General features: G+C 45.7%; 1 protein-coding gene across 1 annotated transcript in view; it reads left to right on the forward strand.

Moving 5' to 3' along the window:
* The first annotated feature begins 1,163 nt into the window (after positions 1-1,163).
* Positions 1,164-20,863, forward strand: part of LOC123745511 (UDP-N-acetylglucosamine transporter) — a 105,804-nt gene continuing 86,104 nt past the window's right edge. The window contains exon 1 of the mRNA XM_069311961.1: positions 1,164-1,249. The gene's annotated coding sequence lies outside the window, so the exon portion shown is untranslated. The remainder of the gene's footprint in view (positions 1,250-20,863) is intronic.

Raw genomic sequence — 20,863 nt, forward strand, 5'->3', positions numbered from 1 at the left:
AACGAGGAATGAGTTACCACAAGAGTAAGGTCTCCTGATGGCCAAGACATCCTCTTAGCATCTCGCTCTGGGGCAGCATCAGCCGACTCATTTTGCAGCAGACGTTTTCCTCTCTGGGACTTGCTGTCAACATTCATGGCGCCCCCGCTCGGGGAGGCGTCCATTAGGGAGGCTCCGGCCTCCCCCGGTGCTGTGAGCCCCTGGGTAGCTGCAGTGAGCACACACTGGCCCAAAGAAGCCAGCTGAATTCAAAGATGAGTTCCAGGTAAGGTGTGGAAAGAAAGTCCAGCCAGGAGCGTTCAATCCGCGCATCGAGATGGCCGAACTTCGGACGGGAAATCCATGAACAAGGATTACTAGGTACATGAGGATAATATCTCAGGGTTATACATTGGTTCACTGAAGCACAATTTGAGGATCATTTCAAGGAATAATGCAGTAGAATATGCACTCAATACAACAACCATGATAGCAGATGATTTCTAAGATTACAATGGTAAAGTAATATATGGCTTAGGTACAAATATTAGGGGGATTGGGTAGCACTAGAAACAGTGCGAAGATTAAGCACTAGGTAGAAAACTATGAAGATGAATTTAGGTACTTTTTGGTTTTATTTTTGAATAAGCCAAAAGTAGGAGAGCTTTTCAGTTCATTAGGGAGTGAGTTCCATAGACCAGGTCCCTTTATTTGCATAGAGTGTTTACACAGATTAAGTTTGACTCTGGGGATGTCAAAGAGATATTTATGTCTGATGTGGTGATTATTTGTTCTATTACAACTGTCCAGGAAGAGTTTCAGAACAGGGTTTGCACTTAAAAACAGGGTTTTGTAAATGTAGTTGACACAAGAGAATGTATGGAGTGAATTCATGTTTAGCATGTTTAGGGATTTAAACAGGGGAGCTGTGTGTTATCTGAAAACAGAGTTTGTTATTGTATTACGTATTAGTAAATAGTAAAGTAAGTAGATTAGTAAATATTAGTTTAAGTTATCCAGTTAACACATTTTTTCATTATATATATGCAGTGATAATATTATAACAATCCTTAAATCATGTAGTATTACTCTATGTATTAAAATATATTGCTGTAAAAACCGTATATCAGACGTTAAACAAAATATTGGACTATTTTAATTTCAATTGCGCTACTTATAGCACATGAGCGCCCCCGCTACTTCCAGCACCTGGGACGTGGCAACGCTGCGTCAGAGCCAGAGACGCGGCGGTGCCTCAGGCTGTGACCCGGTAGGTAAACACTGTGGTTGTATTCCTGGGTCCCGGTAGGTAAACACTGTGGTTGTATTCCTGGGTCCCGGTAGGTAAACACTGTGGTTGTATTCCTGGGCCCCGGTAGGTAAACACTGTGGTTGTATTCCTGGGTCCCGGTAGGTAAACACTGTGGTTGTATTCCTGGGCCCCGGTAGGTAAACACTGTGGTTGTATTCCTGGGTCCCGGTAGGTAAACACTGTGGTTGTATTCCTGGGTCCCGGTAGGTAAACACTGTGGTTGTATTCCTGGGTCCCGGTAGGTAAACACTGTGGTTGTATTCCTGGGCCCCGGTAGGTAAACACTGTGGTTGTATTCCTGGGTCCCGGTAGGTAAACACTGTGGTTGTATTCCTGGGTCCCGGTAGGTAAACACTGTGGTTGTATTCCTGGGTCCCGGTAGGTAAACACTGTGGTTGTATTCCTGGGTCCCGGTAGGTAAACACTGTGGTTGTATTCCTGGGCCCCGGTAGGTAAACACTGTGGTTGTATTCCTGGGCCCCGGTAGGTAAACACTGTGGTTGTATTCCTGGGTCCCGGTAGGTAAACACTGTGGTTGTATTCCTGGGTCCCGGTAGGTAAACACTGTGGTTGTATTCCTGGGTCCCGGTAGGTAAACACTGTGGTTGTATTCCTGGGTCCCGGTAGGTAAACACTGTGGTTGTATTCCTGGGTCCCGGTAGGTAAACACTGTGGTTGTATTCCTGGGTCCCGGTAGGTAAACACTGTGGTTGTATTCCTGGGTCCGGGTAGGTAAACATTGAGGTTGTATTTCTGGGTCCCGGTAGGTAAACATTGTGGTCGTGCTTCACTGTGGTCCAGGTAGGTAAAACACTGTGGTTAGGGAGCCGGTCGGCTGAGCGGACAGCACGCTGGACTTGTGATACTGTGGTCCCGGGTTCGATCCCAGGCGCCGGCGAGAAACAATGGGCAGAGTTTCTTTCACCCTATGCACCTGTTACCTAGCAGTAAAATAGGTACCTGGGTGTTAGTCAGCTGTCATGGGCTGCTTCCTGGGGGTGGAGGCCTGGGGGTGGAGGCCTGGTCGAGGACCGGGCCGCGGGGACACTAAGAAGCCCCGAAATCATCTCAAGATAACCTCGTATTCCTGAGGCTGGGTCCGAGCAGGTAAATGCTGGTCATATTCCTGAGGCGGGTCCAGATAGGTAAACACGGAGGTCATATTCCTGAGGTTCGGTCCAAGTAGATAAACACGGGGGTCATATTCTTGAGGCTGGGTCCGGGCAGGTACACACTGCGGTCATATTCCTGAGGCTGGGTCCGGGTATGTAAACACGGGGGTTGTATTCTCCTGAGGCTAGATCCAGGTAGGTACACACTGTGATCGTATTCTCCTTGGTCTGGATCTGGGTAGTAAACACTGGTCGTAGTATCCTGAGTCTGGGTGGCGTGATAGCTGAGTGGACAGCGCTCGGGTTTTGTAGTCCTGATGTTCTGGGTCAGGGTTGCCAGATCCAAATTGCTGCAAGTAGTGAGCTGACGGTCTAAAAGTAACAAATTTGCAATAAGAGTAGCCCAATTTTTTGTTTAGTGACTGATAAGGGTTTTAAAGTAATATATTTTGATATATAGAGTACACTACACAATTTTAATTGTTTTATTAATATTATCTCTGCGTATATATATATATATATATGTATTAAAAAATATGATAATTGGATAACTTACCAATATTTACTGTATGAAGCATAATGGGTGTTGAATCTTCAACTGTGAAGGTTTTCACAGTTGAAGATTATCATAAAGATCTTCTTTGCATCCACAACCTCGTTCTTTTATATTGCAGACTCGTATATAAGCATTGACATGGGTGGTTCAAATGATGAGCAACAAGTTCTGTTTTCTTCAAGATATGTTTTGATAATCAAGATTGGTGTCAAAAGCTCAAGTCCCATAAGATTTCTCAGTTTAGTCTTCATAGACCTGTATCATTGACAAGTGTAATAGTCAAAATACAGTATTGGAAAAGATAATTAAAACTAAATGGGTAGAACACCTGGAGAAAAACGATATAATATCAGACAGACAGTATGGTTTTTGATCTAGAAGATCCTGTGTAATGAATTTACTCAGTTTCTATGATCGAGCCACAGAGATTTTTACAGGAAAGAGATGGTTGGGTTGACTACATCTATCTGGACCTAAAAAAGGCTTTCGAGAGAGTTCCACTTAAGAGGTTGTTCTGGAAACTGGGACATATTGGAGGGATGAGAGGTAAGCTTCTAACATGGATGAAAAATTTCCTGACTGACAGAAAAATGAGGGCCATAATTAGAGGTAATGTATCGGATTGTAGGAATGTCAGAAGTGGAATACCACAGGGCTCAGTTCTTGCACCAGTAATGTTCATTGTCTTCATAAATGATCTACCAGTTGGAATACAGAATTATATGAACATGTTTCCTGATGATGCTAAGATAATAGGGAAGATAAGAAACCTAGATGATTGAAACCCTTCAAGGAGATCTGGACAAACATGGAGCACAACTTGGCAAATGGAATTTAATGTGAATAAATGCCATGTTATGGAATGTGGAATTGGAGAATATAGACCCCACACAACCTATAAATTATGTGAGAAATCTTAAAAGAATTCTGACAAAGAAAGGGATCCAGGGGTGGTTCTAGATAGAAAACTGTCACCTGAGAACCACATTAAGAACATTGTGCGAGGAGCCTATGCTACACTTTCTAACCTCAGGATTGGTTTTAAATACATGGATGGCGAAATACTAAAGAAATTATTCACGACTTTTGTTAGACCAAAGCTGGAATATGCAGTGGTTGTATGGTGCTCATATCTTAAGAAGCACATCAACAAACTGGAAAAGGTGCAAAGACATGCCACTAAGTGGCTTCCAGAACTGAAGGACAAGAGCTACGAGAAGAGGTTAGAGGCATTAAATATGCCAAAACTAGAAGATAGAAAAAAAGAGGCGATATGATCACTACGTACAAAATATTAACAGGAATCGATAAAATTGATAGGGAAAAATTCCTGAGACCAAGAACTTCAAGAACTTCAAGAACAAGAGGTCATAGATTTAAACTAACGAAACAAAGCTGCCGGGAAAAAATATGAAAATTCACTTTCGTAAACAGAGTGGTAGACGGTTAGAACAAGTTAAATGAGAAGGTGGTGGTGGCCAAAACCTTTTGTAATTTCAAAGCCTTATATGACAAAGAGTGCTGGGAAGACTGGACAAACGAGCGTAGCTCTCGTCCTGTAACTACACTTAGGTAATTACAGATGTTACTCTTGAAAATACCCGTTCAACCTGGGTATTACTGATTGGTAAGCTGTATAGTTTCAATGCAAACTCACTCGGCAAAGTCAATCAGTATGGGATCTTCAGCAGCATTCTTGACAGTTATTGCCTTGGTTCAAAATGACGATTCAGATGTTGGAATTTGGCAGTCACATACAGTATATTAAACCAGTCAATGGTTAACAGTAGGCGCCACTAACTTTCAATTTCACTAAGCTTAGATTGGTCATCTAGTACTAATGGAAGTTTGAAAATGGTTCGATCCCCAGTGGAGGCTGAAACAAATGGGTAGAGTTTTTCACCCTGATGCATCTGTTCACCTAGCAGTAAATAGGTACTTGGTAGTTAGACAGCTACTACAGGCTACTTCCTGGGGATGTGTAACAAAAAGGAAACCTGGTCGAGGACCGGGCTGCGAGGACGCTAAGCCTCGAAATCATCTCAAGCTAATCCAGGATAACCAGGTAAGTAAATAATAACACTGGTTATATTCTCGTGAGTCTGGGTCCGATAGATAAATACTGTGGTTATATTATCCCGAGTCTGGGGTCAGTGTAGGTAAACACGGGGTGGGGGGGGGGTTGTATTCCTGAGTCTGTGTCCGGGTAGGTAAACACGGGGTCGTATTCTCTGCCGTATAGTCTATTTAACTGAGTAATGGCAGGGCTTTGTCACTTAATTACATCCTGCAGAAGCACTTCCTCTAACATTGAAAAGTTTGCATAGTTGTCGGCCTCCATTATGTCTTACATCTTACCGCAGTTAAAGGATGCTAAAGATTGGATAATAATAATGGTAATAAAAATAATAATAGCAATAATAACTAACAATGTTTACTCAAAAGAATGTGTGTTCAAAGAATATTAGAGTAATGTACAATTGTAGGGGCATCAGTTACAATGCTAAAGATGCCTAATGAATACTAATTCATTAGGTTTAACCCTTAACATGCTCGGGGTTTAATATCCTGTTATCCCCACAGGCGCATGTCATTTAAAAAAAAAAAATATTTTTTCTTCCTAACCTGTTAATTTGTGTTCACTGATCACGGCAAAAATAATAAAAAAATCGTAAGTGGCATATATCGCCCGCTATAGGGCGGGGAAGTCTGGCAAATTATAGGCGCTGACTCAGCGTGCGTCCCAGGCGGTCTGTTGCTCGCAAGCTGTCAGGCCGGAGTTGCCACAAAGAGATAATTATCTAATTATTTCAATGTCTCTGATTGATTTTTCATAGTTTTTTTGCTGTAATATTATTCAATAGTGTGTAGTTTGATATATTTATATAATAAAATGAGTGAATCATTGCTGTACTCAAAAATATGGTGTGCATATTGTTGATTCAATTATGTTCATCAGTCAGTGAACAAATACTTTGTCGGTTATTACACTATAAGCACAGGTTATGTATAAGTATCTGCATGTTTTGTTCACTATAACGAACCACTAAGTAGCTATTATGAGTCAAAAAGTAACGAGGAGTGACCGCCGTGTACCAGCCAGCCACTCCCGCCCTCCCTCCAGTCATCTGACTCACCCACCTTCTCCTCCCACAATACTGTTTTTTCTATAATTCACTATATACAGACGTTATATATAAGTATCTACATGTTTTGTTCACCATAACTGTACATCTAAGCTTGTATGGTGAGTAATGGCACAAAGACGTAGGACCTCACACATTCAGCTGATGGCTGCCGCCCTCAAGGCGAGACGCACTAATATTTCTCCTCCAACAATACTGTTTGTGGTGTTATTACTCTATATACACACATTATATATAAATATCTACCTGTTTTATTCACCATACTTGTACAAATAAACTGGTATGGTGCCCAAAGACCATCGTGGTAACCAGTAAACAACACCGTTGTCTGCACGACGCCACCACCTTCACCAAAATGGCGGCTCCAAACCTTCTCTTGCTGTTTATACCCTCTATACACACGTTATATATAAGTATCTACATTTGTGTTCACCATAGCGAACCACTAAGCTGGTATGCTGAGTGCAGTCAATAAAAGGTGGCCACACGAAGTCAGAAGACATCGCTACCAGCCTCCCTCCCACAGCATTACTCCTCCCTCCATGGCGCACAGCGCTAAATATCACCACAATCCTGCTATTATCAGAACCCTGGTCAGTTTTATCACAGTCAGGGGTCTTCTGTAATAATATCATCGCTACATAATAGCATGAACAAGTATATTTTGGCATTTTTAGGCAATGCTGTGGTCACAAGCTGAACAGCAGTGCTGTTAGCTCATGCTGCGTGCATCAGGCTTGGTTGCTCACTCAATACTGAGGCCAATAACACCTGGGAGTTTGGCCCACGATTTTTTTTTTAAATTGCGTCTGTTTACAAGAGCACTGATGAAGGTGTGGTGAACCCCGTGTATCCGCGGGCCGTTTAAATCTTGCGTAGTACTCCAACAAATCATATGACGTGATGCGCAGTTGACTGGAACAACGTCCAACACGTCATATGACGTGATGCGCACTTTAAGGGTTAAATGACTTGATTAATGAATACTAATTCTTGAATATTGAAGTATTCCTACTAATGAATACTAATTCATAAATATTTAGGGATTTAATGAATCCTATTTATAATAGGATTGATCAAGCTTTCTTTGAATATCCAAGCAAACCCCTGACATTGGTTTGATTCTTGCCTCTCAACTATTGATTGTTATAGCCTCTGTGTGGCTTAAGGTATCGTGTGTAGTGAATTTTAGGATTTCTGAGATATCGTCCAATTTCTGAGGGGAGCCCCTTCGGCTCCCCGGAGCTTACTAGCACTTTGGCGTACCCCGCGCGCCACCCCTCAACTGTGCGATATGGGACCCAGGGTGTCACGGGAGTGCGCGTAAATTCTGAAAAGTGTATATTCTCTTCAACTTTGTCACCTTAATTCACGTCCTAAGAGATTAAATTTTGTATCATTGTGTTTGCAATAGAATTCTCTACAGCACTAAATGCATATAAACTCCAAAAGCCCGGCTAATTACCCGCAGCAAACAGAGAAAGTGCGAACGAGTTACCCAGGAGCGCGCAAACGCGATAAAATGTTTTCACTATTTTCACTCTGGTCACCTCAATTTTCGTCCTAGGTCTTTCATTTTGGGCTCAATGGGTTCGCAATAGAATTCTCTAGAGGAACACTAGCATATAAAATAAAAAACCTGGTCACGCTCCAACCGCCGACGAGTTGAAGACGGGCCACGCGTTAGCCGCAAGTGAGCGCTGGGACGCCTTCCAGCTACACTCCCAATTCCCGCCCTTTTCAAGCCTTTCTTTCGCAATTTTCTTCCTGGAAGGGCCTTGTTCATGATCACTATCCATCGTGGAGTAAGCGTAGATAGTTTCTAAAGCCGCAGTAAGAAATATAGCCACGGAAAATAGCCGAAATGTTCACATGTTTGAGATGCGAGGGGAGGCGACATTGGTCACAACAGTGGAGCGAAAACAATGGGCCCACGGCGTGTGCCAAGCCGCCTGAGGGCCACGTGGCTCAACAAAGAAAATGGGAAGACATCGGCGCGCATTTTAAAACCAGTCCCCAAAAAATCGGATAAAAACCTGATTTTTGGCGATTATTTAAAGTGGATGACGCAATGCTGCATCATCCCCGGCATTACCGACAGTAAACGGATGACGCAATGCTGCGTCATGCCCGGGCGAAAGTGCTAGGCTGATGTGCTAATGTCAGTACTTTGGCATCAGTCGTGTGTGGAGTTATGTTGGCCTACTGGGGACCACGAGCCAGAACCTGACCCCCTCAGAGAGGCATGGGGAGCAATGGCCTATAGAAACCCCTGTGTGGTTGGAAGCATTCTTTGCCTGCCATCGACCGAGCATCCCAGAACAAATCCCTATTCTGGTGAAATTATTGCTACTACAAGCCGAACAAGTGGATAGAACTCCCCTAAAAGAAACGAGCCAACGAGCATGATGTCACACGTCGCCGCGCCGCTGTCTTTGCTGCTCCCCCCTCCCCCCCACTGTTCAGTTCTAAGGCTGATGCTAGAGGCTGAAGTCATGTGCTCTGGCTCCAGTGGTTGTTTCAGCACTGTACCTAGCATGTGGTGACTGTCTTCTAGGTGGTGCGTGAGCCGGGAGTGATTCTCCAGTACTCGGGCTGCATGTGCCTAGGGTTTCCTTCCCTAGGTGCCCTGTAAGTACTACCCTTGGGGATTGGGGCCTCCTTCAATAAGTTCCTTGGATTCTGCCCCTGCTAGGCCATTTACTTCAGTTCTTAGAATGTTGTTTGGTAGACTTAGGCGCTTGTTAGCAGTACCCTGCCTGGGATTACCTGGGCGTGAGTTTCGTTAACTACTCAGGTCCCTGGGAAACCCCTAGGGGTGCGCGTGGGTCCGATGTATGTGGCCCCGGAGTCCCCGCTTGCTTTGTGCGAGGTCGAGGGTTGCTCTGTCCCCTTCTCTCAGGGTGAGACTCACTGTTTTGCTTCCGTCTGATGTCTGTGAGGTCGGTGGCACCTTCGGCCCAGAGCCCTGCGAGTTTTGTTGCTTGTTTGTGGCTCGCTTACCCAGTCTTATGCTGACTATGCGGGTGCAGGCAGCACGGGCGTTGTTAGTCGAGTTTCAGTGGTGGCAATGCGCTAGGTCGTTTGCTCCCCGGGAGCCCTGAGGCTGCCCCGTTTTGGTTGGCGTGATTTGGATTTGGTCGCTTCAGTTTTGTTCCTTCCGCGCCCCCTTGTCTTTCTCATGTTATGGTCCCCCCCCCCCCTCCTTCCTCCCTGCATCTGGATCCTTACCATTTGTGGGTTTGGGATTGGGGTGGGAGTTTGATGATTTTGAGACTCGGGCGGTCTCGGGGATTTCCCCTTCGGGGTAGCAACGGAGGCATTCGAGCCTGTTCCTCCAGCCATGTTCTATGAGTCTGCCATTGGGCTCCCTTCCTAATTACTTTTCCGGCTGCACCGGCTTTTTCTTGTGAGGCTGGGGCTTTGGGGGGACGGCTTGGCCCTGGGGCCTGCTGTGTGGGTTCCCGGGGCTGGAGAGGGGCTGATTTGGGAGTCTCTGGCCCCGTTGGACCCACCGGGGTTTTTCTACCCTCTGGGCGGAGCTTGCGGTTACGAGGAGTCGAGTTTTTCTTCCCCCCTCTCCGTACGTGTTGTTGGGCATCGGCCCCTCCCAGTGTTTGGTTCCTTGTCCCTTGGGGCCGTTGTTCCGTCCTGGCGTTGGGTACTCTTCTCCATTTATTCACCCTTCTTATTTGGGACGGGACTTCTCCGTCATGTTCCCATCTTCTCGGGGTTCTGCTTGACTTTTGGTCTCGGATCCGACTGTGCCTTTCTGTGGCTTCATGCTTAGGGCTTGCTTCTATGTGTTCTTGAAGGTTCGGGAAAGTTTTCGCTTCTTCCCGTATTATTGGTACGTCTGTCGTCTGCTGGTTTGGCTTCCCTCCAGTCCTTTCTTGGGCTTGTTGGTCTTGGTCCTATTCCGTGCTTCTTCTCGGTTTTCAGTCCTGTCTCGTTCTTTTATAATAATCTTCTTTCAGTGCTCTGTCTCGGCACTGTTCGTTTTTTTTACTTACTCCTAGCTGGTGTCTCTCCGCCGAACGGGTTATGTGGTTTGGACCTTGTGTTCTGCGCATACGCCGTGGGAGTTTGTTTTGGTCTGGGCGGTGTGCTCCAGTGTTGGTGTTTTGCGTCCTTTTCTCTCGGGTGCTTCGCCTCTTGCACCTCTCCATTCTCCAGTCCGTGCCCCGTAGCTACTGGGGTGTTCTGGATTGCAGCTGTGGGAAGGACGCCGGGGTTTTCCCTGTATTATGGGTGTGGGGCACCTCGTTCGCCTCTACCTTGCTCTTCTCCTGTGTGTGCGGCTCTGGCCTTCTTCCCTTGGCGGTGGTCCCGGAATCTTCTCGGCTACGTTGTGTCGTGACACGTTCGTGCCTACGTTTGGCAGGTGAGTTTCTGCGGTTTGGCATCTCTTTCGGCCAGGCGCTGGTTCGTGGTTTTTGGATATGAATATAGGACCATTAGCACAAAGGTGACTACAGAGAGCCTGTTGGCCCATACGTGGCAGCTCCTATTTCTACCCGTCCAGTCCCACTCGTATGCATGTCCATCCCATGCTCGAGTCAATCAAGGGAGCCCACCTCATCCATGTTACGAGGTTCAATGGTGGAGGTGCAGGTTATGTGGTTAATGTTACTGTGTCAGGATGTTGTGAGATGACATTTTGCTGCAGTTTTGTGACTGGGGATATGTGTTGGGGATTGCTTGTGGCATTTTTTGTGGTCTTGTCTGGGGTCCCTCATTCCTTTCCCATCTTGGAGTACCTGGCTTAGCCCTTCCATGTATGTTGATTTCTCTGTACTCACCTAGTTGTCTGCCCCTGGTTGTGCTTGCTGGGGTTGAGCTTTGGTTCTTTTGTCTTGCCTCTTCCCCCTGTCACTTACCTGATATCTACTGGGCTGTCATGTCTGCACTTGCAGCTGTGTGTGGGGTCAGCCTCCACCACTTCCCTTCCTCATGCATTCCATTTGTTTACTACTCTTGACACTGGAATGCTTCTTTCTTGTGTTTATATGGCTCCTTTGGGCGCTCAATTCCGCCTCTGTCTCACGGTGTGTGTGCCTCTTGTGTTCATTAGTCTGTCTTCGTTGCTCGTACCCCTCGATTCGGGTACTAGTCTGGTGGCAAACCTTTGCACCTTATTCCAGTTTGATTTGTTGGGACAGGGCCTGGAACTGTGTTTTGTTGGCGTGACTTGTTGGGACATGATCTGCAGCTCTGTGGGTTGGTCGTGTCCTTTTTGTTCCCGATTTGCTGCCTGCCTTCTTCGTTCATCATCTTCCTGCTTCACTCTTGTCCCTGGCTGCTGGTGCTGAGGCTGTTCTTCTGGTCTTTTTCTTGTTTTATCCTATGCACTGTTGTATGTTTTGTTTGTGTCTTTTGGCTCTCCTATTGCTAGGTTTGGGTTCCTATTTTCCTGGCTTGCCCAGTCTGTTGGCATTTTCAGGGTCTCGCGGTGTCTCTTCTCTAGAGTCTCGCGTCGGGCCCATGGTCTCCGAATTCCTGGCGAGCTCGCTGGCGTTGGGAAAGTTTTCTGTTCGGTAGACGTTCCATCTCCTTCTTTGTTGGCTTGGGTTTCCGGCTCTGTTTGCTCGGTGGTCGTACCCGTGATCTTCCCGCGGCTCCGCCTCTTCCTAGGCTCAATTGGTTTATGGCGGGGCTAGTTCGGTTCTGCCTTGAGTTTCTCACCTTCGGTTGGTGGTCAGGTGGCTTCATTGTTGCTGTCCCACCTGCGTGCTTCTTCTTGGCGGCAGTGTGGAGTTTTTTGGAGGTCCTTCCATTTTCCTTCTGTCCCTTCTTAGGTGGCTGCGTTTGTTGGCGTCGGCTTGTCCTTCTCTTGTGGAGGTTCGGGGCCGTCATCTTGCCGCATACTGTTGCCTCGTATCATGCAGTGCTGGCAGAGCCGCTTCAGCTTGCTTTCGGTCTTGGTGTTACATCTGCGCCGTTCTGCAAGCTATCTCACGCGTTGTTTCACCTCCGGCCTGCTCATGCTCCGCTTCAGCCGTCTTGGTCTTTGGACAGCGTGCTCTCTCTTCTCCTCAGTTTGTTGTGGCCCCTTCGGCTCAGGATTGTTTCTCATGGGCTCTCTTTCCTGTTGGCATTTGCCTCTAAGAGTCGGGTCGGTGAGCTTCCTGCTTTCCTCCAGTACAGGGGTTTCTGCTCCTTCAGTCATGGCGATAGTTTTGTTCGGTTGCAGCCGTCTCCCTCTTTTCTGGCACAGAATGAGACTGCTGCTTTCCGGAGGGGTCCTTGGGTTGTTGGTGCTAGGATGGTCGGGCCGGGGGTGCATCATGTTTTGCGTCCGGTTGCGGCCCTCCGCTGTTATTTGTGCGCCACCTCTTCTGTGTCCGGGAACGCGCTTTGGGTTGATCCGGTTCCCTTCTTCCCTGTTCGCGGGTGTGGGTCTCCCAGGTTGTCCGCCGAGTTATTAAGGCTAGCCAGCCTGTATTCTATCCCTGTGCCCATAACGTTCATAGGTTCGCTGCTCTTGCGGCCGTCTTTGGCAACATGTCCTGGGCTGACATTCGGGCACGGGGCTTTTGGCGGTCGTACAGGGTCTTGGCTGCTCGTTACCTCGTGCTCGTTCCCAGGCCCATTCGGGCCTGTGTCGCTTTGGGTTGGTGGCTGCAGCCAGTTGTCTCGACTTTGAGTTGAGGAGTGAGCAGCGACCGCCTCCTGGGTAAGTCCCTATTATTTCCTCTGTGGGTAGTTAGCTCTGGGGAGCCGAAGAGGCTCCCCCCAGAAAACCAGCATTGAATGTAATGAAACACCATTTTTCGGGGTGAGACCTGGAGGCTCCCCAGCATCCATCCCTCCCTCCGGTGGGCAGTTTTTCGCGTGTTTTGACATCCAGCCTCAGAACTGAAGGATGGATAGCCGGCATGAGGGGGGTCTGGAGCTCCCCCTTCCCCTTCCCAGGGAGTGGGGAGCTGTGCAGACAGTGGCGTGGCGACATGTGACGCCATGCTCATTGCTCGTTTCTTTTAGGGGAGTTCTATCCACTTGTTCGGCTTGTGATAATTTCACCAGAATAGGGGTTTGTTTTGGGATGCTTACCTCTCTGGGTGCCTGAGCCAGTCAATGGCAGATATAGAATGCTTCCAACCACAAGGGGGTTTCTATAGGCCATTACTCCCCATGCTTCTCTGAGGGGCCAGGTTCTGGCTCGTGGTCCCCGGTAGGCCCACAGAACTCCATACACATGACTGATGCCAAAGTCTGACATTAGCATATCAGCCTAGTAAGCTCCGAGGAGCCTCCGGGGTCTCACCCAGAAAATGGCGTTTCATTACATTCAACGCTGGTTATTCCAACACTGTGGTAGATCATTTCCAATTCACAGGAATGCGGTCTCAATACCAACATCCTCTCCTTGTCACCACTGTACCTTCATTGGTCTCTTTACATTTTGTATTTGTCCTTCTTGTCAATGTGTTCTAGTATTTTTTAGTTTAAAACTATATTTCTAATAACTCCTGCAAGAAGTTCAAACTGGATTTCTATATTTAACACTTATATTTTAATAATGTTTTCCAATTACAGATGTATTTGGGATTTTTTCTTTAAAAACTCGAGCTCTTGTACAGTGTATTAATTTTGAGGAGAGTGTTCACCCATGGTGAATATGTCTATTGTGCATGTGCAGGCTAGCTATTTTATTTGTAATTATCAAAACACCTCCTCCCCATCCCTTACACCAGAGGTGCCACCACACCGGGAAAGCATCCAGAAAGTCAGCGAAGCTTTACAGACAACTGGAGAGTTAACAAAGACTGAAATCACAAATAAAAGCCTTGAAAATGCCAAACATTTCTGCACAAATTCACACTCAATAAGAGAAACATTTAAAATTAGAGCAAAACTTGTAATACTGAATACCACCACCAGGCAGCCCAGCTCCTGCATGCAGTCATCTTCCCTGTTCATTTGTTACGTTGGACAGTAGTGCTCCAGATCTTTTATACAGGGCAAGCCCCCTCTGCTTCAAGTGCCAGCCATCCTTGGACTTGTTCCTGCATGGACCATTTGCTTTATACAGTACTTTGTTCTATATTTTAAGTTTTTGCTTCACATGCCTGTTTTCTATCAAACTTGTCATGTGGGTTTGGCTTTATTGTGCTTCAAGCTGCATACACTCTGGGTTCTTTCCCAGGGTGCCTGCTAGAACTCCCACTGCATTGACAGAGATATCTTCACAGGTGTACAAATTCACACACAATGTAATGTCTTCACAGTGTGTAATGTCTTCACAGGTGTGTTTGGGAGTTCACCTCTGAGAAGACTGGCCACCAGGGTGGAGAGCATCGCTTAGGACTATTCTTGGGGTCTTTGAATCCTCTGTTTGGTCCTTAGACTGGAGGCATTCTGTTGGGTGTACTGTACTGGGGTATACCCCCCGCTTGTTACTTTATGCAACATGTAGCAGATGCCATTCATAGCCTGGTTGCTTTGGCTACACTTGGCATCCGTCTTCTGGCAAGTAGCCTCAGTGACTGGGTGTCCTGCTTGGTTAGTTGCCTTTGGACTCTGGTAATCCCCTTGCGGGTCTTTGGCATGGTTGATGTGGCCTGTCGTCAATGTTCATTCTTTCTGCCTCCGGTGGGCCGGTGACACCTTTGACCCTTTGTCATGTGGGGAGTGCTCCAGTCACATTACTCTTCTCACTAGCCCTTCCTGATGATGCTTGGGTTTATCAGGCAGTGACTGCTATTTGTTTGAGGTTTTCTGTGCTATGGCAGTCTAGGCTGTGTGCCCATTTAGAATCCATGGAGCTGCCCTGGTTGGTTTTTAGGGACCTGGATTTGGAGGTGTTGGTCAATTTGACCTTGGCTCTTCCTGCGCCACCTCTTCCTTCCTCATTGGGAGTGGTTTGCTCTCCTCCTAGACCTACCCCATGCTTCTAGCCCTGAAGTACCTGAGAGTTTTGGGTTCGGGTCAGGGTCTTGCTTGGGAGGTAGCTTGGGTGGCTTTGGGGAGGGTCACCCCTTCTGATTTGGGCATGGAGGCAGTTGACCTTGGTCCCGCCAAGGCTTCTGGGTCTTCTTACCAGCCAGCTCCTTCTTTCAAGGCGTCTTTCCTGGATTCCTCCAGTATTTCTCAGATGGCGAGTGTGGATGATGGCTCTGCCCCGGGACCATTGATTGTAGTTTCCGGGGCTTGTGGAGAGTCGGAATTGAGGCAGTGGGTCCCCTTTGACCCTTCATGTTTCCTAACCCCTTCTGTGGAGGATCTTGGGTGTGGGGTTTTTGTTCCCCACTCCACTCCCTGTAAGAGTTGGATTTGTTTGCAGCTCCCACCAGGGTTAATAATACAGTATCTAGAAATATATTGAGGCCTCACAAAGGAAGTTTACAAATGATCGGACTGCTGGCAAATGTTTTCAACATTAACAAATGCAGAACCTGGCATGTAGGTCGTAATAGTGCACATCACAACTATCATATCAACAACCTGTCATGCAGCAGATTGAAGAAGAAAATAACCTTGGAGTCAGAATTCACCAGTCTTTGGAAGTTACGCAACAAGTGGGAGCTGCAGTAAAAAGAAAGCCAACATATCCTGAAGAATAGTCAAACGAACCTTTGATTTAAAGAAAAAGAAAGTAGTTATTTAATTGTACAAATATCTGGTGTGCCCCCATTTGGATTCGTCTTTAAAAGGACATGCAGTATTTGCTTTGGAGAAAGCACCATGCAGTGCCAAAAAATCATCCCATAACTAAGTTGTCATCTCATATCAAGAAAGGTTGATTGAGGCCCGCAGGAGTATCAACACTACAATCCAGACCTAACAAGGCAGATCTCATAGAAACTTATAAAATACTAGACAAATTTGAGGATACGAATCCAGACCACTAATTGAAAATGTCATGTGTAACACATACATACATGGGGTAACAGCTTCAAGCTTAACAAGCCACAATGTAGGACAGAAAATAAGCTGCTTTTTCACTCATAGAGTCTTAAACCAATGAAACCACCTACCCCCGAAACTATAAATTCCAAGACATTACTGCTGTTCGAAATACAGTAGTTGGAAAATTTCTCGGGAAAACGGGTGACCTTTGATAAAGTGCTGGTTATCTGTCCCCATCACAGCCACTAGATAGATGGTAGCCATCAGGCAAATATGAACATTATTCTCCTCTAACAATATAAATTAAATAATGTTTGTGAACTATTTTAAGTAATAGTTCAGGATTTATTATATAAACCCATATTATTATATAAACCCATATTATGTCAATACAGTACTGTACTGTACTCTCATGTATTTCACATTCTCTTAGGTTGAAGACTTGGCTGAAATGCTGTGTAATATAAGAGGGTCTTAAACCAATGGAAAAAAATGCAATCTAATTAAGTTCACTCTATATGCAATTCATTTTACCCCTCAACTGCACAACGCGCCTGCAGGCCATCGACGGGGGTGCGCAACATGCCTCCGGGTATTTATATTTTTAGCGATCCATTCAAAACTCCCGCGGCTACATGGGGTTCACATCAGCTTCCTCAGGGCTCTTGTAAACAGACACCATCTTTAAAAAAAATTGTGGGCCACATTCCTGGGTGTGAGAGCCAAAGTACTGAATGAGCAACCAAGGCTGGCTCATGCAGCATGAGCTCACAGCTCTGCTGTTCAGCATTGTGACCACAGCATCACCTAATAATGTTAAAATATATAACGTGTATTATTTAGCCATGATAGTATTACAGAAGAGCCTGAGTGTGATAATGACTGGGTACAATGTTCAAATATCAGTGATTCAATGCTGGTCACAAAGTTCACAGCGCTAGCCACCAGCACCACAGCATTATTTCGTCCATCTAGGAATCGTCAGACTTCGTAGGTTCCTTTACGAAATAAACTTGTGGTCAATTATTCATTTACAGGAATTAGTGACCAGGATTGTGATAATAGCAGGATTGTGTTGATAATTAGTGCTGTGTGTAGTATTGTGGGAGGAGGAGGTTTGGTGGGAGACTCCAGATAGCATCACTGTGTTGCAGCCACTCTTGTTTTGCTCACCATACTAGCTTAGTGGTTCGCTATTGTGAATACACATGTACATGGGTATATACAACGTGTGTATGTACCCATGTACATATGTGCGTAGTATTGTGGGAGGAGGAATTTTGGTGAGGGAGGGAGGGAATCGTGGTAGCCTCACCGTGTGTGGCAACCACTCTTGTTTTGCTCCCCATAGTGGTTCTATGGTCTTAGTGGTTTGCTATGGTGAACACATTTGTACATGGGTATATACAATGTGTGTATATAGTGCAATCACAGCAACAGGAGTATGTTGGGAGGAGTTATTTTGGTGAGGGAGGTGACGTCGTAATCGTACCGTCGTCTGCTGGCTGCTGTGTGATTTCACATGCAGTGTATGGTGGCCACAGTACTGTTTGGACACAATACCGGCTTACTTGCATAGTTCTGGTGAAAAAAACATGTAGATAGGTATACATAACATGTGTAAATAGTGTAATAAAAACAATGACAGTATGGTGGGAGGAGCAATGTTGGCGAGTAAGATGTTGGAGTGAGGGAGGACTGGCTGGGTGTGGCAGCTCACACTTGCGGAGTTCTGAGTGTGTTGATGATGACTGTATATAGTGTGTGACAGTGTATAGTGTGTAAATATGTTGTAAATATACATGAATGAACATGAAACATTGGTGTGAATAACAGTATGGTGGGAGGATGGGTGATGGCGAGTACGATGTTGGGAAGAGTGAGTGAGGACTGGCTGGGTGTGGCAGCTCACACTCGGGGAGTTCCGAGTGTGTTTATAGTGTGTGTAATAGTGTGTGATACTGTACAGTGTGTAAATAGATTGTATATATACATAAATTAGCATGATACATTGGCAATATGTGCCGGATATGTGTACACACGTGTCATGCACGTAACACAGTGTCTTCGGACAGTACTGATGTTCTTCTGCCATAATATAGTGTACGTGTTTATTATACATAGGATTGGCATGAAAAAACAAATAAAATGTATTTGGAACTGTGCGCAAAAAATGAACAAAAATATATTCGTGGCAACTCACGCATCTTGACCTGGGCGCCCTACCGGCCCCGAGGGCGTACGCCACGAGCAAACAGGGATTGATGACGTCATGCGCGAACTTATGGACCCCATAGCAGCCAAAGCAAGTACAATTTTGATGTTTTGTTAATACTATTGCCCGCGCCACGTGAGCACCACAGACTTTGATGTCACGGGGCTAATGGTGCGGACGAGTGTGCGGCGACGCCTAAATGTGTATACTCGTTTCAGTTTTCTCACCTTAATTCTCGTGCTACGTCGTTCGCTTTGGTATCATTGTGTTCGCAATTAAATTCCCTGAACAGTGGAACCTCGATTAACGAGTGGCTCTATTAACGAGTTTTTCCAGTAACGAGCAAGCCACTCGCAGCAAATTTGTCTCTATTGACGAGCTCGCCTCTATTAACGAGCAAAACCACATGGTGCTTCCTAGCATCTTGCGGGTTCTCGCAAATTCTCGGACGCCTCCGACGCCATTGTTGTTGTTGTTGTATCGCACACGACAAGCATCCCTCTGGATTTATTTATGCTTTTCTTTGGGTTTTTAGTGGTTTTGCGACTACAATTTGTAACACACGATGTCTCCAAAGAAGCTGCTTGCTAAAGATAGTGTTGTCAAGAGGAAGAAAGACACAATTACTGTGGATTTAAAGAAGGAAATTATAGCAAAGCATGAGTGTGGTGTCTGTGTGATTGATCTCACAAGGGAGTATGGCAGGTCCTCGTCAACAATTTACACCATTAGCAAGGGAAAGAGGAGGTAAGGGAGGATGCTGCCTCTTCCACTGAGATCAGGGAAGTGTTTGGAATGTTTGAAAAGGTGAACGCATTCTTGGAAAAGCTGCCCTGATAAAGCAGTGACAACCCAGTGTGTGAAAATGTTTAATTAATTTATCACTTTGTGATAACACTTTATGAAAGTGTTATCACTTTCGCAGGTATATGTCGCTTGAATGTAACACACTTTTTTTCTCTTGAATGCATCCAAACACCGCGCTCAAGCGTCATTTGAGCAAATATTTCTATAAAATCCAATTCTTATCCGATCGACTTGGGGATTGTATACATGTTTGCCATGAAATTTCCATTTTCTTTAATAACCACATTGCCTATTTGAGAAAACGGCATTGTATTGTATCTTTGTGGTAAGACTATTATATTGTTGACACGAGTGTAATCGACGTAGTTTTTTATTTGGCGCTGGTGTTATCCCTGACATACTAAAAACAACAGAGATAGCACCACTCCATAAAGGAGGAAATAAGGCAGAGGCAAAAAATTACAGACCGATAGCACTAACATCGCACATCATAAAAATTTTTGAGAGAGTGCTAAGAAGTAAGATCACAAAATACATGGAATCACAGCATCTCCATAACCCCGGACAACATGGTTTCAGAACAGGGCGCTCTTGCCTGTCGCACTTGCTGGACCACTATGATATGGCATTAGATGCTATGGAAGACAAACAAAACGCTGATGTAATTTACACAGATTTCGCAAAAGCTTTTGATAAATGTGACCATGGTGTTATTGCACATAAAATGCGTTCAAAAGGAATTACCGGGAAAATAGGCAGATGGATCTACAATTTCCTGACTGACAGAACCCAATGTGTAATAGTCAACAAAATAAAATCCAGCCCATCAACCATGAAGAGCTCAGTCCCCCAGGGTACTGTGCTTGCTCCAGTACTTTTTCTCATCCTCATATCGGACATAGACCAGAACACAACCTATAGCACTGTATCATCCTTTGCAGATGACACTAGGATTTTCATGAGAGTTGGCAACATAGAGGACACGGCAAACCTCCAATCAGATGTTGATCAGGTCTTTCTATGGGCTACAGAAAATAATATGGTATTCAACGAGGATAAGTTTCAGCTCATGCGCTACGGAAAAATTGAAAACATAAAAACAGGAACCACGTACAAAACGCAGGCAAATCATAACATAGAACGAAAAGGCAATGTAAAGGACCTGGGTGTACTCATGTCGGAAGACCTTACCTTTAAAGAACACAATAAAGTAGCCGTCACAACTGCAAGAAAAATGACAGGTTGGATAACAAGAACTTTTCACACTAGAGATGCTATACCGATGATGATACTTTTCAAAACGCTTGTGCTATCTAGAGTGGAGTACTGCTGCACAATGACAGCCCCTTTCAAAGCTGGAGAAATTGCTGACCTAGAGAGCGTGCAGAGATCCTTTACTGCTAGAATCCACTCAGTAAAACATCTAAATTACTGGGACCGACTAAAGAGCCTAAATCTGTACTCCCTTGAGCGCAGGCGGGAGAGATACATAATAATTTACACGTGGAAAATAATTGAGGGGCTGGTCCCAAACCTGCACACAGAAATAACACCACATGAGACCAGAAGACATGGCAGGATGTGCAGAATACCCCCGTTGAAAAGCAGAGGTGCAACAGGTACTCTGAGAGAGAACTCTATCAACATCAGAGGCCCGAGACTGTTCAACACGCTTCCACTACACATAAGGGGCATAACTGGCAAACCCCTCAGTGTTCAAGAGAGAACTGGATAAGCACCTCCAAAGGATACCTGATCAACCAGGCTGTGACTCATACGTCAGGCTGCGAGCAGCCGCGTCTAACAGCCTGGTTGATCAGTCCAGCAACCAGGAGGCCTGGTCGACGACCGGGCCGCGGGGACACTAAGCCCCGGAAGCACCTC

Source organism: Procambarus clarkii, chromosome 71, assembly GCF_040958095.1.
Source record: "Procambarus clarkii isolate CNS0578487 chromosome 71, FALCON_Pclarkii_2.0, whole genome shotgun sequence".
In the NCBI taxonomy this organism is placed as follows: Eukaryota; Metazoa; Arthropoda; class Malacostraca; order Decapoda; family Cambaridae; genus Procambarus; species Procambarus clarkii.